Raw genomic sequence first — 17,460 nt, 5'->3', positions numbered from 1 at the left:
TCAAAACTTACCCTTAAAATATTCTTTTGATTGGCTCACTAATCCTGAAGCACCCACTAATCCGTTCTTACTACAATTACAAGGGCCTCGCATTTTGATCTCAATTCCTTTTAGTGATTTCAGTTCATGATTATCATTCACAGCGTTTATTTATATATATATATATATATATATATATATATATATATATATGTATATATATATATATATATATATATATATATATATATATATATATATATATATATATATATATATTGATATAGCCTAATATATATATATATATATATATATATATATATATATATAATATAGCCTAATTGTGATTAAAGCTTAATGATGATGATGATGCCTCATTCAAGCCACTTTCTTACACTTCCTCAGGTTATTACCGGTACAAGGAGAATGAAGGCTTAACAGCTATTTACCCTCGCTACTGAGGAAACCCTGTTGAAGTTTTTCGAAGTGAGATTTTTTTCTAAAGAGATTTTTCACTAAAATGTGATTAAGATTTAAAATCCTGACTTTTCTCTCACCTTCTTGCTCTTAGCCTCCGCTCTTTAAAAGTTCTTTTAACGCCCCATCAGCTCTAGCTTTTTAAGTTGTTGTTTTAAGATAGAGATCTCCCTTTCATTCGCGCCTAAATCCCCATTCTTAAAATTTTACTTGCTTAGCACTACCAAACTTAGCACATAACTTTTACTCAACCCTTTAAACTGAAAAAAAACCTTGGCCACACTAAGTCTGATTAGAGAAGTTTTCGAGAGGTCAGAGCCTCATTGAGGCTGAGTTTTAAAATGAGCCAAATTGAAAGGCTTTTATCTGAAGCCAGAAATACAGCCGACGAAACAACACAAGATGAAAGCGATTTTAATGAAGTGTGAAGTAAAAGAAAAAGGTTCAGAAAACAAGCACAAATTACAATCACCAACGTTAGACCTTTTGTTGTTTCTATTGATCCAAGGCCATCACAAATACAATTTGCAAGAGCAATCAAATCGAACTTTCCTGTGGTCAAAATAAAGCACATAAGAGAGTTGAAGAACAATACCGATTTTTTTTTCAACCTGAGAACCTCGCTTCTAGAGAATGCCTAATGCTGACCGTAAACCTAACTCGAGCCTTTCCAAATGCTACTGTGAATGCCAGAAGCACACTTCCTAAGCCAAAAACCAAACCAAGCTTCGTAATTATAAATGTGCATCACAGCATTAGTGAAGATGAGATAAAAGCTGAGCTCCTAAACATCAATGCAATGAATGTCAGCAAAGTTACACGAAAAACAAGCCGAGCAATTGGCCAACCAACAAAATAAATTCGAGTCCTAACTGATTCCAACAATCATGTTAGTGCAGCTCAAAAGCATGGTGTCAAAATAGGTTGGCAGTTATACCGATGTGAAGCAAGCCGAGAACCACCCCACGTAATGCAATGTTTCAAATGCCAGCAGTTTGGTCACTCTGCTAAAGAATGCAGAAACGCTACTCGATGACTCCTCTGCTCGCAGGAGCACAGTGTTAAAGAATGCACTGTTCAAAAACAAAACGCTAAGAGTTCAAACGGTGGTTGTGCGCATGCGACAGTTTATCGCGGTTGTCCGGCCTATCAACAAAAGCTAACTGAGGCTTCAAGAAAGATAAATGAGAATAAATATTCTGACGTAACGAAAATCTTCAAACCGCAAAAATACACTGAACTCCCGACACAAACTGAAAACATTGCTGGTTTAGTAGCCGAAGTCCTGAGTAAAATAAGAACATTTCTCAATACCATGTCATACAGTGATATAATAAACATTGTCTCTAACAGCGCCTTGCGCATCTTCAAAGAAAAAATTGATGGTCAAAGAATACACGAGAGCATTAAGAGTGCAAATATCAGCTCTGTTAATACAATGCCGCCTAACAGCCTAGCAAACAGCCAAAACTTTACCCAAAATGGATAAACTAAAAATTTTGCAATGGAACTGTTGAGGTCTAAACAACAAAATAAACGATCTGATTTTATTTTTGGCTGAAAAAGACATAGATATAATTTGCGTAAATGAAGTGAAAAAAATGGCAGAAGACAACCCCTCTCAGTAATTATATTGTTCCAACAGAAACTTATGCCAGCGGTCACCATGGTTCTGTTATCTTAATAAAGAACAACATTGTCATAAAGCGAGTAGAACCAGTTGCAAAAGAGAATGATTACCGAGGGAAAACCTTAGAAATATTGAAACTATGCATCACGCTACCGTTTTTTGGGGAATTTTGAATTGTATCTGTTTACAATTCACCTTGAAAACCACTCTCACTGGAAAAAGTATTCTCAGAAAGAATGTCAAATGTTTTTGTATGTGGTGATTTCAACTCTCCCCACCAAGAACTAAACTGCTCCTATGATTCCGAAAACGGCGAGAAATTTTTTTCAATCTAATTGAAAAAGGCCATTTCAAATTGCTAAACAAAGGTCACTACACATACCAGTCAGTTGACGGAAAAAGCAGAAATATGCTCGATCTGCACTTTTGCGATAGTACAGTTTTTACAAATTTTAACAATTTTGAAGTCTCAGAAGATCTAGGCAGTGACCATAGAACCACAATTACAACGTTGAACCTCAAAATAAGCAGACTGTTTGAACTGAAATCTAAAATTGACCTCAGAATATTTAAAGAAAACACAAGAAAGTCTTAAAGATCATCGATTCTTTGGACTGCGCGGTATCCGGGAAAGGATGATCTAAATCAGTTTAGCAGTAGCCTGGTTGAATTAATACACAAATCGCTTGAAGATTCCTATGTCATCAAAAACAAGTTTCCTTACAGTATTGAAAAAGAAATCAAACGATCAATTAGGCAATCAGAAGAAAGAAAAAGAGCAAAAATTTTGGAACGTGCAAGCGATAAGGGCAGCAAAAGATTTTGGAGAGCAATAAAAGAACTAACAAACGATCACGAGTCGAAACAGAAAACTGGGGACTATCCCAATTTAAATTATAAAGAGTCGCAGGCAGTCACAGATCAGGAAAAAAGCGAGTTGTTCAAACAATTGCTAAAGGATACCATGAAGGATCACACACCAATTTCATCAGGAATTGCTGAACACTGCGAGAAAATTGAAAATCAAACTAAAGTGATTTTAGGCACAGTTGTAGACACCAAGCAGCTTTGCGTTGTGATCACAACAAAGGAATTTGATGAAATTTTGATAGAATCAAGAAAGTCATGCCCAGGTCCTGATAAAATCTGCTACAAACTACTCAGAGAGTTACCAAGAAATGTTAAAGCCCTAGCCTGCCTCCTAATTTCTAGCTCAATTAACAACTCGTATGTTCCAGCAATTTGGAAGGAATTGCAGATAAAAATGATACCAAAGCAAGACAAAGACTGCTCAAAGGCTGAAAATTATCGACCCATTAGTCTTACAAGTTGCCTCGCCAAAGTGTGTGAAACTTTTGTGAAAAACATTGTCTTAGAACACTGCGAAAGTCTAAATGTCTTTGGCGAAACTCAGAGCGCATACAGGAAACATCGCTGTACCACAGACAACCTTATCAAACTCACTCAGCACGTTAGTGAAGCTTTTCAGTGGTCCGAAATGGTTAGTTTAGTGTGCTTGGATGTTGAAAAAGCATTTGATGCTGTATGGCGTCTAGGGTTGATCCACAAATTATATTCAATTGAGCTAAAGAGCCCAATTATTAAGTGGATAAATTCATTTTGTCACAAAGAAATGTATACGTAAAGATAAATTCCACCGTAAGTTCTCAGCGACAGCCGGAGTGCCCCAAGGCAGCGTAATTGCTCCCATTCTCTTTCTTATATACGTTAGCCAAATGCCAGAACTGAAAGCACAGATCTCACAGTTCGCTGACAATTTTGCCTTATACTACAGATATCGATCAACACAATTAATTCAAAACAATCTGCAATCATCATTGAATAGCCTCATAGACTGGTGTGACCATTTGGAAATTAAAATAAACCCTAATAAAACCCAATACATGATCTTCAAAAACCCATCAAAGAAAGGGTCTGAACTCAACCTAAAAATAAAAGGCGTACCCATTGGAAAAACAGAGTAGCTAAAGTTTCTGGGTATCACACTCACTCCCCATCTCAAATGGAACGATCACTGCAATAGTTTAGTAAAGAAAGCAAACAGCATGTTATTTCAACTATGGAGACTTAGCAATCTAAACATTAACGAAGAAAGTCTCCTTTTGGTATATAAAACTTGGGTCCAACCACATTTTTTGTATTCTAATTCCTGCTGGATGAAGCAACCCCAAGGAATCATTAACAAGAAACAGTACGTCCAAATTAGAGCCCTTAGGATTTGCCTACGAAAACCAAGATGTTGCAGGGTCCAAAAGCTCCATGAAGAGGCCAACATGCAAATGATTAAAGAACTTCAGATTAAACTAGCCAATGGGTATATTAGTCGGGCAATTAAACACAACATACAGTCTGTAATAGATCTCATACACAAAAATCGACAGTGCCCGCTTAACACTTGCAAAAGTACTCTCGACCACCTTCAATACTAAAAAAAGTCGAATCGACAGGATTTCGAAGCCGCGAAGTATCAACTTGCGAATGTTTTCCTACATTTTATATTTCTGACACATGCGTCTCTTAAACTTATCAGACATGTTACGTGTATATGGCCAGCCGCTCGCTTAGTCATCTCAGGGCCAGATACAACTCACTTTTACTCCATTTCACTCCTTTGTCTCCTTCTGTTCAGCCAGCCGCTCGCTTAGCAAATTGGGATGAACAGATTACCAAAGCCTTCCTCCCATTTTCACAACTCATGTCGCTCTCAGCAGCTTTTATCAACATATCTTTCAAAATTGCATATTAACGAAACGGTGCAGCGGCTAAAAGCGCGAACGCGAAATGGACAAATCTTACGACGGAAGTTTGAATCCCTGCATCGCCATTGTCTCTTATTTCGATTTCATTACAGTTCTTAGAACATGTTTTATTGATACTCCACTGATTTACAGAAAAGAAGAACAAGATTCCAAGTTGCAACGTGCTACGCGCGGTTTGGTTTCAGTGGTTTTACGGTTTAGGTCAGCGTAGCACCTTTTATCACATCATTACTTCCTTTAATTGAAGTTGAAAACACACTTGTTTTAGATCTCAATCCTATTATCTTCAATTTAAACGAACTGTTTGGTCCAGTGCGGTAACCGATCAGCAGATGCTCAGAAAGTGGTTCGAGCCCCACCAAAGAACATCGATTCTTTCCTTTTTCTTTATTTTTTTACCTTGCTTTTTTGTTAAGTATTGATCAGTTATTTTAAGAGATTACTTAGCTGAAGAAATTGAAACTCATCCCTCATACTCTACGAGGCTAGCCAAGAAGTCAAACGACCAATTCAAGTACAATCTCGATATCAGCCAGTAGAAGTCCTTCACGGCACTTGAAATGGCTGAGTCCACCTAACGCTGAAGAAATGTTTTAAATACAGTGATTTCCAAAACTCAATTTTAACAAGAACTTAAACTCTTTCTTAATGTACAAAAAATTTCTTCACCGAAGGGTTGTACATAAATTGTGTATATACGGTATATATATATATATATATATATATATATATATATATGTATTTAATTCATTCAATATATAGTCATATATATATATATATATATATATATATATATATATGTGTGTGTGTGTGTGTGTGTATTTAATTCATTCAATATATATAATCAAATATGTATATATATATATATATATATATATATATATTTTTGTGTGTATTTAATTCATTGAATATATATAATCATATATATATATATATATATATATATATATATATATATATTTATATATATATATATATATATATGAGTATTGAGCACGGTGAATATAAATGCGTGGGCTACTCGGGAAAAAGTTTTTCAGTTGATTTTTCAGAGTTAGCCTAATAAAGCTACAAACAGATATAAGACACTGGGAACATCCGGAAATTTTAAAATGTTTACTAGTCGCCATAACGTTAGACAGAACATGAGAACTAATCAAATTATTATAAAAAGAAAACGAAAACGAAGTGGAGTAACAAATCTTTAATCTTGAAAAGCGTTCAAAAATGGAACAAATTGCCCTCCTCAATAAGAACTTTTGAAAAATATGCTTTCAAATAACACTGTACCCGGTCCAAAGCAATATTTGGTCAATATATTTTGGCGATCATTGTCCAGAATGTAACAAGAACTTTCTGAATTTTCAGACCATGTATCATACCTTGTATCTGGTTCGTACTGCAACCAGAGTTAATAATCCGAGTGACTTGATCGGGTATTCCTCGGCTCTGGCATGTCAACCGGGGCATTATGCCTTTAGTGCTTAAATACTTAGTTAGTGGGAAAATGACTCTTTTATGATGTTGCAAAGCTGAACCCAGTTTTGACGCTGCTCCACAGTTCTGCTCCATATTCAGTTGTTTCCAATGTCCTACAAATTGTGCTGCTCGTGAAAAGTTTTTGGACATATGTTGAAAATATTTTAATCCCACTGTGATCAAGTTGACAAAATTGCTCATTGCTGTTTCTTACATTATCAAAAGGTTTCCCGGGTCGAAGTTCTATCTACAGAAAAATAAGTGAGCAGCATAGAAGTTTTTTTTTCAAAACAAAATGCCTGCATCTTTTAGCGATGATTGCGTTTAATGCTTTGAATTTTTGTAAGATCTATAGCAGCAAATGTTTGTTAGATTTCCGCAAGTTTATGTTTTCAAAGCACTCGATGCTATTTTTTTAGAAAAAAAGAAACTTCCGTACACAGGTTCGAACCTTTATCCTCCTACCATGCAACCACTGCTTTTTCAACTGGGCCAATTTTCACCAAATTCACCCCAGGCGAGACCAAATGGTTATCTTGCAAGATCTTGCAAGAATCTTGCAAAAAATGGTTATCTTGCAAGATCTTGCAAGACGATGGTTATCTTGCAAGATCTTGCAAGACGAATGGTTATCTTGCAAGATTCTTGCAAGACGGATGGTTATCTTGCAAGATTCTTGCGTAAAAAAAATTGAAAGAAAACAAAAATTTACCTCCGAGCGAAGAAAAAAATTAACCAAAATTGCAGCGCAAATGAAAATTCAATCACTCTTCAACAAAATTGAGGGTTTTGTTTCAAACTTTTGTAAGTAACATAACAGTAACTGAAAAATGAACAATAAAACACTTTGAACAACGTGGAAGTAAACCTTATGTCGTGTGCTTCGTATTTCACATTGGAGAGTTTTTGAGGCAGGCCACTGTAAGTAGCGGCCTTCATCTTTCGCTACCAAACGAAAGGAAACCAACAATTAAACTGCGCAATTTTTGAAACAAGACTTGTCAAGTCTTGGCTAAGACATGCACAAGATTCGCCAAGTTTTGGCCGGGACTTAACTCAAGACCTGCCAAGTCTTAAGACTTGATTAAAGACGACGTGCCAGGTCTAACAGGTGACATGATCAGAGCGCTGATACAGTACTGATCCAAGACTTGCAATTTCACTTCATCTGTACTGTTTAGGACTTGACGTTCAGTTCGGGCAGTAGTACTCAGAGTCACCTAAAGTTCTGCCCGATAGACGCAACAACTCTGCAATATATTAAAGAGGATTTCGGAAAATAAATTATCAATTTAAAATCCTACTCAAATTAAAAAATTAAGATTGTTTATCAGCATTCTTAAAGAACATGGCCGGCTTCGGATTTAAAGTTTCGTTGTTTTTGTAAAGCTTTAAAGCTAGCCTGCAAAACCCGTCACAGAGTAGCAATACAATAAAAAAGTCTTAAAATTTTTCAGAACTGATTGATTTTGCAGCTTAAAATGTCAAAAAATGAGAAAGGCATAACCTTTCACCAATTTTCCTTCGCTTGCACTTTTTGATGTTCTCTTTGAAAAATACTCAAAACGTTATTTCCAAAGATATTTATAGCATACGTTTGCATAGCATATTTAATTGATATCTACAGTAGTGAATTGTATTTGATTTAGATGCTATAATTTGTCCCGTCTGCAAATAAAAAAATCTTAAAATTGTTTGTTTTTTTTTAAAAGTTTGCTTAATTCTATTAAATTTCTCGTTCTGCGTAGTCTGAAGAGCCAATGCGTTCTCTCTTGTCATCTTAATTTTTGATATATTGTAGTAACGGTTGCTAGTCTTCAAAATTGATTAATCATTTCGATGAAGACTTTTATTTTAACAACAACTGGCAGAACCAAACACTGAAAGACGTTGAAGTATTAATGTTCTCATCCTAAAACTGAAAAAAAACATATTGAGTGTTTAAGTCCTAATATTTTTGTATATTATAGAGGACATAATTCGCAAAAAAGCCAAAATTTCACTCCTTGTTAAAATAAAAAGTATGATTGTTTATCAGCTTTCTTAATGAACCTGGCCTTCTTCGGATTCTAATTTCCGTTGTTTTTGTAAAGTTTCAAAAACAAATTTGCAAAACCAATAATCGGGCAAAAGTTTAACAGAAGTGAACAAATTATCTCTAGAACTGGTTGATTTTGCAGCTGAAATTTAAAAAAACGTGAGAAGAAAGGCAAAATATTTCACCGATTTTCTTTCGCTAGCATTTTCTGACGTTAACTTTTTGAAAATATACACAAACTTTATTTCCAAAAGTCATGTCATATCATTTTTGAAGAAATAGAGAATAAAGAATACTGTTTTAAAATTAGACGCAATAAAAAAAATTTAAAATATTCGTTTTTTTTTTTAAAAAAAAGCGATCCTAATTCCAATAACGTTCGTAGTCTGCTTAATCTGAAGAGCCAATTGTGTTTTCTCTTGATTACAATTTAGGGATAATAGAATTTTGTAGTCAAGGTTGCTGGCCTTCAAAACTGATTATTCAATTCACAGTAGATTTTTATTATAACAACAACTGGCAGATCAAACACTGGAAAACGTTGAAATTTTTATTGTTCTCATCCTAAACGTTGAAAAAGGAAATTAGAATGAATGCTTGAGTGTTATTACGAGTAGTATATTTTAGTACATGTAACAGAAGGAAGGCTTTGGATATTAAGTTTTAAAACTAACTCCTTATTAACTTAAGAATAAAGAATGGTTATCAGCTTTTTCAAAGAACGCCTATTTCTTATTTTAAATATCTTTATTCTTGTAAAGACCCGAATTGCTATTTGAAACACCTATTGAAGATCAGCAATTTAATGAAACACTTCAGTATGCTTGCAACAGGTTGTTTTTAACGACTAAACAAAACAAAAATGGAAAATAAAAGCACAATTCTGTTCCGATTTTTCTTCAACAGCAAATTTTTGACGTCTTTACTGTTTGGACATCTTTTAGAATGTTCTTTTTGGCATTCCAAAAGGTTGGAAATTTTTAAGAAAAGACATTTTATTTAATTTTTGCAATTTTTTGAACACTAAAGCTAATAAAGGTTGTTGTTTTTCAATAGACAACAAATTTATACAATTTAAAAAAAACAACTTCATTGTTTCAAAAAAACTTTGCAGACTACTCGTTCTTCTGATCCAATTTAAAACTGTTTCTCTATTCTGTTGTTTTTGTGGAGCTATTATATGCTCTAGTTTTAAATAGTTTTCGATTCTGTTGGTTCAGTTCATGCTGGGCATCTTTGTAATTTAAAGAATTAAAAAAAGAAACATTGAAAAATTTTCATTAACATAACATATCATCATATCTGTTTTCATTAACATAACAAAGAAAATAAGGTTCTAAATAGACCTCCTTATTGTGAACGTAACATTTACAGTGCTTCTGTCCATAAATGTCATTAAAATAGAATTTTATTATGTAACTAATTGTAAGAATATCTGAAGTTTTTTCAATTTTTGAATTTTTTTTTTTCATTTGGTTTTGATTCGCAGTGAATGGGCCGACTGATGCTTCACAACCAGTCTGGTTCAGCTCTACATGAGCACCAAATCCAACGAATCTGGAGAATTTTACACAAATAAACTTTTTAAGTTCAGAAAATTTGTTTGGAAGATCAAAATGCCAAGCCAATTTTCGACATAGAGAGAAACTCATTACGTAATAACTTTTTGTTGAAAGCTTCAAAAAATATAATTTATAGCTTAAATTAACGCTCATTTAATGTCCTTTCAAGAACTATTATTAGAAATTACTTTAAAAGGCAATACAAACTTTGTTTCAGCCAAAGTCTTCCAAAAACCACCAAAAATTGACCTCATTTTTCAAATCATTTGCTAATAGTTTTTAATACTGTCTTGTAATCTGCAAGTTATACAGCGAAACATCTAGCTTATTATCTAGGCTTTCTGGCAGTATAATATACTTATATACTTTATTGCATTTTGAGCTTTAAATTTTGCTTTGAGCGACCCGTAAGTTTGCTTAAAATCGGTTTAAAAACGGTTTTTTCAAAGTTTATTTGTTTAATAACTTTTTAGATAGACCATTTTATTTAGGTTACTATAGCTCATTTTAAAGCTTATTTCATGACCGTTACGACTATAGTAATAGTTCTCAGCAAAAAAAGCCGAAAAAGGTCAATTTTAGACTTTCTTTGAGGTTGTTTTTGGAACATTCTGCCAACCGATTTGTTTTTTCTTTTTTTTTTCTATGGTTTTCCATGGGGAATGTCTTGAGCGTATCGGGCGGCGATTTTGTGCACCGTTTTTTAGGCGGTTGCCGAACCACTCCCGACTAAGCGTTGTTTTTGCGTGAATGTCTCGTGCCGCGTTTTTTCATGCCTTTCTTGAGCGTCACCTACGAGTCGTTTGTCTGAACGTTTTCAGCGGTTTATCTTAAGTTTCTGTTTTGCGTTGTTTCTGTGCCCCCCGTATGCGTATCAAACCCCCTATCACGAATGAGTTGTTTCGGAATAAACGTATCTTACGTTTCGTTCGGGATTTTTCGCGTGCGTTTTTCGAACGCGTTTGCGTCGTTTGCGTTTGCGTCGTTAGCGTTTGCGTCGAGTATGCGGTGCGGTTTTTCTAAGGAGCAGACAGACGAAGAGAGGACTGACAAAAAGGATCGGTTGTGGCTCAGTTGGGGCTGGCTGGTGGGCAGGAGGGACTCTGTACGTCTCTGAGGTGAGTTTCTAGTTGTTCATTTTTGGTGTGCGGGCGCACCGTGCCGTTTTTTTGTCTAGGGCACACCGTTCCCGTTTTTTGCTTCCGGGCACAGCGTGTCCTCTTTTTTCGCCTTGTGTTGTTTTTTGGGAACATCGTGCAAACTTCTTAGCTTTTTTGGACACATCGTGCCCCAATTCTTTTGCTTTTCTCACTCTTACTGGCACACCGTGCTGTTTTTTGCTTCGGGGCGCCGCGACTATTATTTTGGTTCTGGGCACACCGTGTCCTTTATGTCTCCTCGTATTTTTCGGAATGTTTTCCCGGTTCCGTTTGTTTTTTCCGGGCATAATGCCCTAATTTTTCCGCCTTTTCATTTTCTGTGGGCACATCATTTCACCCGTTTTTTGCGTGCTTTTTTGAATTTATCAAATTTTTTGGATACATTTGCTTTTTTCTCAGTGCGTTTTTATTGCTTTTCTATCTTCTTACTTGCGATAGTTTTACATTTTGCTTGTTTTCGCGTTTTTTTGTTGGCACATCCTGCCAGCCGTTTTTTCTCGGTCTTCTGTTTTTTTGACGTTTTAATTTTTTTTTGTGCGGTTTTTGTGCTTTCGGCATTGTGCAAGTAGTTTTTTGCTTTTTTTGTTGGATCCCTGCTTGCTAGATTTTTGTTGCTGTTTCGGAAGATTATGCCGTTTTTTGTGCTTTTTGACTTTTACATTTAGCGTTTTCTACGATTTCTCAATTTGCTCGGTTTTTGGTCTGGTTTTGCTCCTTTTTCACTTTCTTACTTGCTTTTTAACATTTTTTGTTTTCTGCTTGCTTGCTGTTTATAAGCGTAAATTAATTTATTCTTTTCTCTAATATAGCTAAAATCTGATTGGTCCATTTTGAAGAAACCCCAGGCGAGACCAAATGGTTATCTTGCAAGATCTTGCAAGAATCTTGCAAAAAATGGTTATCTTGCAAGATCTTGCAAGACGATGGATATCTTGCAAGATCTTGCAAGACGAATGGTTATCTTGCAAGATTCTTGCAAGACGGATGGTTCTCTTGCAAGATTCTTGCGTAAAAAAAAAATTGAAAGAAAACAAAAATTTACCTCCGAGCGAAGAAAAAAATTAACCAAAATTGCAGCGCAAATGAAAACACAATCAATCTTCAACAAAATTGAGGGTTTTGTTTCAAACTTTTGTAAGTAACATAACAGTAACTGAAAAATGAACAATAAAACACTTTGAACAACGTGGAAGTAAACCTTATGTCGTGTGCTTCGTATTTCACATTGGAGAGTTTTTGAGGCAGGCCACTGTAAGTAGCGGCCTTCATCTTTCGCTACCAAACGAAAGGAAACCAACAATTAAACTGCGCAATTTTTGAAACAAGACTTGTCAAGTCTTGGCTAAGACATGCACAAGATTCGCCAAGTTTTGGCCGGGACTTAACTCAAGACCTGCCAAGTCTTAAGACTTGATTAAAGACGACGTGCCAGGTCTAACAGGTGACATGATCAGAGCGCTGATACAGTACTGATCCAAGACTTGCAATTTCACTTCATCTGTACTGTTTAGGACTTGACGTTCAGTTCGGGCAGTAGTACTCAGAGTCACCTAAAGTTCTGCCCGATAGACGCAACAACTCTGCAATATATTAAAGAGGATTTCGGAAAATAAATTATCAATTTAAAATCCTACTCAAATTAAAAAATTAAGATTGTTTATCAGCATTCTTAAAGAACATGGCCGGCTTCGGATTTAAAGTTTCGTTGTTTTTGTAAAGCTTTAAAGCTAGCCTGCAAAACCCGTCACAGAGTAGCAATACAATAAAAAAGTCTTAAAATTTTTCAGAACTGATTGATTTTGCAGCTTAAAATGTCAAAAAATGAGAAAGGCATAACCTTTCACCAATTTTCCTTCGCTTGCACTTTTTGATGTTCTCTTTGAAAAATACTCAAAACGTTATTTCCAAAGATATTTATAGCATACGTTTGCATAGCATATTTAATTGATATCTACAGTAGTGAATTGTATGTGATTTAGATGCTATAATTTGTCCCGTCTGCAAATAAAAAAATCTTAAAATTGTTTGTTTTTTTTTAAAGTTTGCTTAATTCTATTAAATTTCTCGTTCTGCGTAGTCTGAAGAGCCAATGCGTTCTCTCTTGTCATCTTATTTTTTGATATATTGTAGTAACGGTTGCTAGTCTTCAAAATTGATTAATCATTTCGATGAAGACTTTTATTTTAACAACAACTGGCAGAACCAAACACTGAAAGACGTTGAAGTATTAATGTTCTCATCCTAAAACTGAAAAAAAACATATTGAGTGTTTAAGTCCTAATATTTTTGTATATTATAGAGGACATAATTCGCAAAAAAGCCAAAATTTCACTCCTTGTTAAAATAAAAAGTATGATTGTTTATCAGCTTTCTTAATGAACCTGGCCTTCTTCGGATTCTAATTTCCGTTGTTTTTGTAAAGTTTCAAAAACAAATTTGCAAAACCAATAATCGGGCAAAAGTTTAACAGAAGTGAACAAATTATCTCTAGAACTGGTTGATTTTGCAGCTGAAATTTAAAAAAACGTGAGAAGAAAGGCAAAATATTTCACCGATTTTCTTTCGCTAGCATTTTCTGACGTTAACTTTTTGAAAATATACACAAACTTTATTTCCAAAAGTCATGTCATATCATTTTTGAAGAAATAGAGAATAAAGAATACTGTTTTAAAATTAGACGCAATAAAAAAAATTTAAAATATTCGTTTTTTTTTTAAAAAAAAGCGATCCTAATTCCAATAACGTTCGTAGTCTGCTTAATCTGAAGAGCCAATTGTGTTTTCTCTTGATTACAATTTAGGGATAATAGAATTTTGTAGTCAAGGTTGCTGGCCTTCAAAACTGATTATTCAATTCACAGTAGATTTTTATTATAACAACAACTGGCAGATCAAACACTGGAAAACGTTGAAATTTTTATTGTTCTCATCCTAAACGTTGAAAAAGGAAATTAGAATGAATGCTTGAGTGTTATTACGAGTAGTATATTTTAGTACATGTAACAGAAGGAAGGCTTTGGATATTAAGTTTTAAAACTAACTCCTTATTAACTTAAGAATAAAGAATGGTTATCAGCTTTTTCAAAGAACGCCTATTTCTTATTTTAAATATCTTTATTCTTGTAAAGACCCGAATTGCTATTTGAAACACCTATTGAAGATCAGCAATTTAATGAAACACTTCAGTATGCTTGCAACAGGTTGTTTTTAACGACTAAACAAAACAAAAATGGCAAATAAAAGCACAATTCTGTTCCGATTTTTCTTCAACAGCAAATTTTTGACGTCTTTACTGTTTGGACATCTTTTAGAATGTTCTTTTTGGCATTCCAAAAGGTTGGAAATTTTTAAGAAAAGACATTTTATTTAATTTTTGCAATTTTTTGAACACTAAAGCTAATAAAGGTTGTTGTTTTTCAATAGACAACAAATTTATACAATTTAAAAAAAAACAACTTCATTGTTTCAAAAAAACTTTGCAGACTACTCGTTCTTCTGATCCAATTTAAAACTGTTTCTCTATTCTGTTGTTTTTGTGGAGCTATTATATGCTCTAGTTTTAAATAGTTTTCGATTCTGTTGGTTCAGTTCATGCTGGGCATCTTTGTAATTTAAAGAATTAAAAAAAGAAACATTGAAAAATTTTCATTAACATAACATATCATCATATCTGTTTTCATTAACATAACAAAGAAAATAAGGTTCTAAATAGACCTCCTTATTGTGAACGTAACATTTACAGTGCTTCTGTCCATAAATGTCATTAAAATAGAATTTTATTATGTAACTAATTGTAAGAATATCTGAAGTTTTTTCAATTTTTGAATTTTTTTTTTCATTTGGTTTTGATTCGCAGTGAATGGGCCGACTGATGCTTCACAACCAGTCTGGTTCAGCTCTACATGAGCACCAAATCCAACGAATCTGGAGAATTTTACACAAATAAACTTTTTAAGTTCAGAAAATTTGTTTGGAAGATCAAAATGCCAAGCCAATTTTCGACATAGAGAGAAACTCATTACGTAATAACTTTTTGTTGAAAGCTTCAAAAAATATAATTTATAGCTTAAATTAACGCTCATTTAATGTCCTTTCAAGAACTATTATTAGAAATTACTTTAAAAGGCAATACAAACTTTGTTTCAGCCAAAGTCTTCCAAAAACCACCAAAAATTGACCTCATTTTTCAAATCATTTGCTAATAGTTTTTAATACTGTCTTGTAATCTGCAAGTTATACAGCGAAACATCTAGCTTATTATCTAGGCTTTCTGGCAGTATAATATACTTATATACTTTATTGCATTTTGAGCTTTAAATTTTGCTTTGAGCGACCCGTAAGTTTGCTTAAAATCGGTTTAAAAACGGTTTTTTCAAAGTTTATTTGTTTAATAACTTTTTAGATAGACCATTTTATTTAGGTTACTATAGCTCATTTTAAAGCTTATTTCATGACCGTTACGACTATAGTAATAGTTCTCAGCAAAAAAAGCCGAAAAAGGTCAATTTTAGACTTTCTTTGAGGTTGTTTTTGGAACATTCTGCCAACCGATTTGTTTTTTCTTTTTTTTTCTATGGTTTTCCATGGGGAATGTCTTGAGCGTATCGGGCGGCGATTTTGTGCACCGTTTTTTAGGCGGTTGCCGAACCACTCCCGACTAAGCGTTGTTTTTGCGTGAATGTCTCGTGCCGCGTTTTTTCATGCCTTTCTTGAGCGTCACCTACGAGTCGTTTGTCTGAACGTTTTCAGCGGTTTATCTTAAGTTTCTGTTTTGCGTTGTTTCTGTGCCCCCCGTATGCGTATCAAACCCCCTATCACGAATGAGTTGTTTCGGAATAAACGTATCTTACGTTTCGTTCGGGATTTTTCGCGTGCGTTTTTCGAACGCGTTTGCGTCGTTTGCGTTTGCGTCGTTAGCGTTTGCGTCGAGTATGCGGTGCGGTTTTTCTAAGGAGCAGACAGACGAAGAGAGGACTGACAAAAAGGATCGGTTGTGGCTCAGTTGGGGCTGGCTGGTGGGCAGGAGGGACTCTGTACGTCTCTGAGGTGAGTTTCTGGTTGTTCATTTTTGGTGTGCGGGCGCACCGTGCCGTTTTTTTGTCTAGGGCACACCGTTCCCGTTTTTTGCTTCCGGGCACAGCGTGTCCTCTTTTTTCGCCTTGTGTTGTTTTTTGGGAACATCGTGCAAACTTCTTAGCTTTTTTGGACACATCGTGCCCCAATTCTTTTGCTTTTCTCACTCTTACTGGCACACCGTGCTGTTTTTTGCTTCGGGGCGCCGTGACTATTATTTTGGTTCTGGGCACACCGTGTCCTTTATGTCTCCTCGTATTTTTCGGAATGTTTTCCCGGTTCCGTTTGTTTTTTCCGGGCATAATGCCCTAATTTTTCCGCCTTTTCATTTTCTGTGGGCACATCATTTCACCCGTTTTTTGCGTGCTTTTTTGAATTTATCAAATTTTTTGGATACATTTGCTTTTTTCTCAGTGCGTTTTTATTGCTTTTCTATCTTCTTACTTGCGATAGTTTTACATTTTGCTTGTTTTCGCGTTTTTTTGTTGGCACATCCTGCCAGCCGTTTTTTCTCGGTCTTCTGTTTTTTTGACGTTTTAATTTTTTTTTGTGCGGTTTTTGTGCTTTCGGCATTGTGCAAGTAGTTTTTTGCTTTTTTTGTTGGATCCCTGCTTGCTAGATTTTTGTTGCTGTTTCGGAAGATTATGCCGTTTTTTGTGCTTTTTGACTTTTACATTTAGCGTTTTCTACGATTTCTCAATTTGCTCGGTTTTTGGTCTGGTTTTGCTCCTTTTTCACTTTCTTACTTGCTTTTTAACATTTTTTGTTTTCTGCTTGCTTGCTGTTTTGGGCACATCACTGCACGTTTTCTGTGTGTACTGGTTTGCCCTTTTTGTTTTCTTGACGCTTTCCGCGTGTATTTATTTTTTTCCTTTAATCTTGCTCGCTATTGTTTCAATTTTGTTTTTTTCTCTCTTGTTTTGTGCTTTTGGCACAAGGTGCTGGTCTTTTTCCGCGTTTTGCTTGATTTTAAATGGCTATGCTTGCTATGGGTTCTGTTTTATTTCGGCACATCCTGCAGGCCATTTTGGCATTTGTTTGTGCTTTATCGTTTTTTGGCTGGCTTTTATTTTTGCTTTAATGTGTCGTTCTATCGTGCTTTCGAGTTATTGTTGTTTTCTTTTAATTTTGTGCGTTGGCGATTTTTTTTCTGTGCAGACACTGCCTGCCGTTTTGTTTTTTTGCTGTTTATCGAATTTTCTCAGCCTCTAATCTAGGTTTTTTTTGTGTTTTTTGCCTGCTTCATTTTTTCCCTTTTTTGTTGACAAGTTTTTCTTCTTTTT

The sequence above is a fragment of the Convolutriloba macropyga genome, chromosome 10, assembly GCF_964194025.1.
Source record: "Convolutriloba macropyga chromosome 10, txConMacr16.3, whole genome shotgun sequence".
NCBI lineage: Eukaryota > Metazoa > Xenacoelomorpha > Acoela > Convolutidae > Convolutriloba > Convolutriloba macropyga.
Note: the sequence above shows the minus strand (reverse complement) of the source record.